Consider the following 7,213-nt stretch of genomic DNA (forward strand, 5'->3'; position numbering starts at 1 on the left):
AACCCCTTCAAAAATCATAAGTGGAAGCCGGCTGCATGGTGCACACCTGTAACCCCAGCGATGCAGGAGACTGAGGCGGGAGGATTGCAAGTTTGAGGTCATCCTCAGTTATTTAGTGAGACCCTGTCTCAAAATATAAAAGGGGCTGGGGTTGTGGCTCAGTGGTAGAGCATTTGCCTAGCGCAAGTGGGGCACTGGGTTTGTTCCCCAGCACCACATTAAAAAAAAAAAAAAAAAAAAAAAAAAAAAACTAAGTAAATAAAATAAAGATATTGTGTCCATCTGCAACTAAAAACAAACAAACAAATTAATTAAATTAAAATTAAAAGGGCTGGGCATGCAGCTCAGTGGTAAAGCGCCCCCCGGTTCATTCCCCAGTACTAAAAAATTAAAATAATTTTATTTTAAATCACAGGAGTGTCTGTGAGTTATCCCATCTCTCTGGATGCTCCCTGTGTACCTCTATGTGTGATTCCCATACATGTGTACACACTCGCTTCCTCGCCAAATGGTCATCTTCAGTTAATTCATCGATTACGGTGATTATACAAACCCCGAGCCTGCCTTCTTCCTTTTGCAAGTGGCACTGTAGGACTGGGATGGGTTCCGTGGCAGAGCGCCTGCCTGGCATGTGCCAGGCCCGGATTTGATCAGCATCACAGGAAAAACAAACCACACCAAGTGGCACTGCAGCTCCACTGCTTTGAACGTCCTGGCTCTGCGGCCTGGGCATCGAGACACTGACCACAGAAGTCACCCCTCTGACCAAAAGAGGACACAGGTCACGGGACAAAGCAGAGCAGAGGGCATTGCCCGCTATGCTTTGGCCTCATCCCTGGTGTCGTCCCTGCAGTGGAAGAAACTAGGTCTTTTTTTATGTTTATTTTTTTTTTTTTTTGAGGTACTGGGGATCAAACTCAGGGCCTTGTGCTTGCAAGGCAAGCACTCTACCAGCTGAGCTGTCTCCCCAGCCCAAGAAACTAGGTCTTGATCCCCGGTTGAGAGGAACCAGGAAGGGGATTTCTTCCCTCCATCTTTCATCCTCTGCCTGTCTCCCTTCTCACATCTATGGGGACACACACAATCACACACACACACACGCACAATACACACTCTCACACATGGTGGGGTAAAGAGAAAGGAAGAGAAAGGCCAAGAGGAGAGGGTAGGTGGAAGAGGAGAGTGTGAGCGCCCAGAGGGGCAGTTCCTGGGGTGGGGTGGCAGGGTGCCCGGGCACTGAGTGGGCAGGAGACTTCATGGCTTCCTCTCTTCCCTCGCCAGCCACCAAAGGTCAGCTCAGGCGGCTCAGCCACGTGCAGTCCACCCACACCCCTGGTCAGGTCATGTGAGCCCAGGACCAAAGACTCATCAACACTCCATTGTCTTCCAGAGTCCAGCCTTGTGCTGCACCAACAAGCCCCCTCCAGCCCAGGGCTAGTTCATGACCCTCCAGAACTTTGGTCACCTCCTCTGGGGAGTCCCTCAGCCCTCACTTTGAGGACAAGCTGAGTGATGCTCAGCTGGATCCCAATCCTCTTTGGGACTTTACATACCCTTCTGAGAAATGGGAAGGAACCGTCTTCCCTTGGCTTTGAGAAGGCCTGGGAGGGGAGGGGAGCAGGAGAGGAAGGACCTTCTTTTTCATGGTCCCCAAGAGACACATATGCCACCATGCCACCCCCTCCCACCCATTCCCCAGATACTCTGGGAGGAAAGAGGGTGCAGTAGAGAAGGCCGAAGTGTATCCCTGAAGGTCATCTTGCACGTCAGCACTGGGAGGGGCCCCAGAGTCCCTTGGGCCCTGGCGCCCAGCCTGGATGGCAACACAGGCCCCATTGACTCCAGTGAACCCTCTTTCCCAAGATGTTCACAAAGCCGTGGGTTCGTGGTCCTACCCACAGGGCCCTGAGACTCACAGGCCCCACCCAGGGAAGGAGGCCACAGCTGGTTGACTGGCCACACTCCAGAGGGGCTGGCACCCCTGGATGCCAGGATGGGGACGGCACCTACACAAGAATCTCCCGGGTCTGGGCCAAAGACCCTCATGGCCAACCTCTAGTTCCTGGAATGGAATGAAATGGGGATCCAGTAGGACAGGTTCTACTCACATGTGGCAGAAATAAGGACACCTCCTCACCCCAGCCATGCCTCTGACCTGGGGCAAAGCCACCCTGGCCCACCCTGTCTCCTAGAAGGGAGTCAGATGGGGAGAGACGCCATGCCTGGGGGAGGCGGGCTGGAGGAAAGCCGGCTGAGAAGCTCCAGCCCCTCTGGGGGCTCCAGAAAGGGGAGGGCTGCCCCAGCAGGATGACAGGGAGATGATTAAACCCACAGAGAAGATTGATAAGGGAGCTAAACAGCTGCAACTCTGCAAGGTGGGCTGGGGACAAATCTCATCTTGTCCTGGCGGTGCTCAAAGCACGGGGGGCTGGGCCAGCCTGACTGAGCTCATGACCTACACCGGCTCCACAGCAAGTTGGGGGCGTGGAGAGCTGCTCCCCACTGCTCCCCTCAAGGCCTCTGACGGTGGCTTCCAGAGACCAGCCCCCACTCCTGCCAGCCCAGAGACTCCTCCCGCTTGCCACCTGGGCAGCGCACCCCTTCTCACTGATGTCCCTTCACCCACAGCCTCTGCCTCAGCTCTCACTCTCGTTATTATTAGATGTGATTTACAGCGGAAGCGCTGAGTCAGACAAACCAAGATTCCCCAGGCAGAGGCAGTGGGAGAGGAGAGGAGTCCAGGGGAGCTGGTCCTCTCTGGGCAGGGTCCTCGGAGAGAGCCAGGAGGCGGGGCGCAGGACCCCGGCTTCAGGATGAGTCGGGGACTTGTCTCAGCTGTTTCTGCAGTCGCCCAGACTCAGGATCCTCAGCTGGGACTCTTGGACATTGAGTTCCCTTTTCTGATCCCCACCCCAGCCCTTCAGCCTCACTCCTTTCAGCCTCTGACTGTTCTTTGGCAAGTTTGAGAGAACAGCCCAGGAATCCTGAGGCCTGGATATGAGGTGGTTTTGCTGGGTCCTGCTTCCTCACACAAGGAAGATGCATGGTTCTGAAGGTGCCCCTGACTCCCAGAGAAGGAGAGGCGGAAAACGTGCTTTGCTGGGGTCCCGGCCCCCCACTCTGCAAACAAGAGGCACAGACACTGCATCCCTGTGGGGGTCCAAAGGTCCAAGAAAAGTGGAAAGTACACACCTCCGCTTCCACCTTGTGCAGAAGAGCACGGTGGGCAGGTCCATCTCTGCTCCCTGGGTCTCTGACTCCCTGGCAGGGAGGAACTGGGCATTGTTGCCAAAAATAAACGTTCCCTCTCCCGCTCCCTGGCTCCCGGCTCCCGCTCATTAGGATGCGTGGCGTTTGGCTGCGGTCCCACACCTTGCAGCTCATTATAAATATGCAGTCGCTGCTGGCGCTACCCCAATCATCTCTGCAATCAGAGCTTTTAATTAGGTTAATTAAATTGTATCAAATCTCGCAGGGACGCAGTTCACTGATGCTGATGAGGCAGCCAAAACAGACCCCAGCTCCTTGGTTAATGAAGGCCGCTGCCTGCCTGAGCAGCGAGGGGCAGGAGCGCATAATAAACGGGAGTCCTCTGGGAGGAGCTGCTGCCCATGCCTGAGCTGGGGGACCTGGCAGGGGGTCTGCATCAAGCGGGCCAGGTTCCAGCTACAGCAGAGTCTCCCACCCAGGGACCTTCCCCTTCACTTGAGAACCAACCAGGGCAGCAGCCAGAGTCCAGGTAGATGGGCAGCAGTGTCTGGGCCCTGAGCACCTGCCACCCTCCACGGCAAACTCCAATGTGCTCCCAAGAAGAGAGCCACTGGCTCCACCCGGGTCTCCTCTTTACAAGGAGAATGGCTCAGCAAGGCCAGGATTTCCTTTTACACACATGCGCAGCAGTGCTGCTGCCCCTCTGGTTGTCTTATTAGCCAGAAAGGCCTGGCTAAGTGAGACCGGAAAGCCCATCCAGCCACTGCTGGCCTAGTCTCCATCTGCCATGGAGGCCATCTGCCCCTGGCAGGGGGTGGTTTATAATGCTACCAGCCAGTAACAGGAGGGGTGCCACCCCCCAGCCTCCATGTGCCAGATGGACCCTATATTTTTCCACCTACCATTCCACCTAAAGAGTCCTTTCTGAGAGAGGGACACTTGTCCCAGACTCCTGGGATCAAATTAGCTAGGGAAGGGAGATAGATGATGCGTTTCTACCCTGGTCCCTCCCCCTGAGCTGACTGTCCCTTGCCCTGGCAATCCAGCACTGGGCACTGAAGCCCACAGGGTAGAGGTCTCTTGACGGTCCTCCTCTGCCTGCCTTAAAGCAGGAAGGCAGGTGCTGCCACCTCCAAAGGGGCTGTCCCAACACTGCTCAGCCTGGTGCAACCCCTCCTCTTAACCTCTCAGTCTCTGGTCTGTTTCTGAGTAGCTGAGCAGAGAAGATGGGGGGATTTTCAGAGCTCTTGGGACAAGTGGCTTCTGCTGTAGAAGCTGTTTTTTTTTTGGTTTAGAGAGGTTTCTTTTTTTTTTTTTTTTTTTTTCCACCCAGTAATGTGAAAACATGAAACCCGAAACCAACCCCCCACCATTCGTCACCTCAGAGAGAAGCCTTTGGGGTAACTGGGAGAAAGCTGTAAATGAGTCAGGCTGATTCAGAGGTGGGGGGGCTGCCCAACAGCCTCCGGGCACCATAGTTTCATTAACTCTTATGATCTGAGCATGGCCATCAGGTGACAGACGAGGGAGAGGAAAGGACTTCCTTCCCACCTTACTTTTACCCCCAAATACAGCAGTCCCCTGCCTAGGAGCTGGATCATTGGCTCTGTTCTGGACCAGCCTTTACCATGAGCCAGCAAGAGAGGGCTCCGGGCTGTACTACTGGCGGACACCAGGGTGCTCCCTCACATGAGAGGAAATGGTTATTGCCATTACTACAGCCATCAAACGAAGCAGACAGATGGATAGGGAAGTGTCAACACAGCCAGGACAGGACTTCCCAAACATCAAGAAGAGGGAATCTGAAGAAGCAAGAGAGGTTTTCCCTCTGACCAGGACCATTTAGGGAGAAACAAGCAGAAGCATGAACTGGGTAGTCCCTTCCAGTTTCCCAGGTCTTCTCAGTGGACTTAGGTACATTTGGTGTGTCCTGGGGACCATGGTGCCCTGGCCTTACACATGCGGGCGTTCTACCCCTAAGCTGCAGCCCCAGCATGGATTCAGAAGGGAAGCATGGCCTCTCCTTGTTCCTCAGCCGCCCTCGTCCTTCCCCATACTTTCTGCTACAGAACCAGGGAGCCTGTGTGAGCCCTGCCAACAGGGAGGCCCCGTGACCTGGTTGGCTAGAGAGAGCGCACCCTGTGACCCCAGCAGGCAACTACACAAGCCCAAGAAACCTGCAGGCTCAGCCCCAAGTCTAGATCTCAGGTCCGTCCCCCAATTCCTATTCACCTGAGGCTTTGGGCCAGAACTCCCACCCAATGCTCCGCCGGCCCTTTCCCAACACCTCACACAGGAGGCTCCGGGAACTGGCAGGCTGAGGGGGCTTGAGAAGGGAGCCCAGCACTACACACCGACTTACCTCACTGTTTCAAGTCCTGACAGGCCCTGGCCTCACCGGCCTCCGCAGGCAGGCAGAGCCAGCCTGTGCACTGGCTGCCTGCCCTGCTGGAGGACGTGCAGCTCTGGTTGCTCAGCGCCCCACAGCCAGTGTGCAGAGACAGCAAGCCATGACCAACCCTCAACCCCACAGAGGGAGACCTTACCCATCCTGGGGGAGCTACTCTCTGGGAAGCCTGAGGCTCGGTGACAGAGTCCTGGGGACGAACCCCAAAGCTCCCCATGTGGACTGCACTAGAAACAGGAAGGGAAAGCCACATCTTGCCCAGTCTTCATCTTAGAGTCACTAATCTCAAGCTCAGGGGTACAACTCCTTTATCATGGGGGCTCTCCCCATGGCATTAAATTCAGTTATCAAATCCATACTAAGCACCTCCAGAGTACATGAAGCTTGTGACAGAAGCAGTGTGCTAAGTGGGTGGACACCAGCTCCCTGAGAACTAAGCCCAGCAAAGGGGCAGCAGCTCCACCTGCTGGGCCCTTTCCCACCCTGTCACAAGGAATGTTTCCTCTGCACACAGAAAATCAGATTGTTTTATTCAATAAAGGGCTAACACTCTCCTGCTTTGGTCAAGAGTCTTAAGATGTGACCACGAACTAAGATTGAGTCAGGTTCACTAACTTCCTCTTGGACAGACGTGGGGATTCAATGTGGTCCATATAACTGCTGCTTTGATTTATACAAAACAAAGAGTCCTGACACAGAAAAGTTGTGCATCTCTGCAGACTGCCCAGTCCCACTGGCACACCAGTGACATACCATGAACGGCCCAAATCATTCTAAGACTAGGGTCATGGATTCCAGGGAAATGATACTGTCTCCTCGTGCCAGTGAGCCACAAGTCTGGGGTCCCACTAAGCACCAAAGCATCAAAGCCCTGGCCTGTTCTCTGAACCTATGGGGCTGCAGCTGGTCATGGGTTAATCACAAAGGGCAGCCAATCTCTCCCCTTAGAATCCTTGGGTCTCAAAGAAAGCCCCTGGTGTCGGCAATTCAGGACACCCAGGCTCACCCTCTTATGGTCCTGATTACCGCCAGCCTGGAGTTCATGGTACTGAGGATGGACGTTCCTGCTCTTTGGGCCCATGCACATGTGACTTCAGGTGGCTGTCTGTGTCTGTACCAGAGCGTGTGTAGGTGCGCCTGTACCTGTTTGTGAGGCCCGAGTTCTCCGTGCCTGGTACATCTGTTAAGAGAACCTATAAAGTCTGTGTCTTTGTGTGGGTGTACACTTCGTGAGAAGGCATTCAGGGATATCCCTGTCCTCCCCCACCTTCCCAGCAGGGCAAGAGTCTGAAAAACAGCACCCAGCCTCTGATCCCAGGAACAGTTTGCTGCTTAGTCTCCTCCCTCCTCAGTATGAAGGGTGACTGTATAGGATTCAAAATCCTTCCAAGCTCACCTCTCACTCTAGCCAGGATCTCCCAGGCTCTGTCCAACATCCCTGTGATGGGTCCCATCCCTGGCTTGGGATTCAAGTTTCAAGACTATCAGCAAAGACTGGGCTCAGCACCTCCCCAGGGGAAGCACAGAGACTGACAGCACTGCCTTCCTGAAGGCAGAAACATGCTTCTGTTCTCCTGGCCCTTCTTATTTCTAGTA

Source organism: Sciurus carolinensis, chromosome 1 (assembly GCF_902686445.1).
Source record: "Sciurus carolinensis chromosome 1, mSciCar1.2, whole genome shotgun sequence".
Classification (NCBI taxonomy): Eukaryota; Metazoa; Chordata; class Mammalia; order Rodentia; family Sciuridae; genus Sciurus; species Sciurus carolinensis.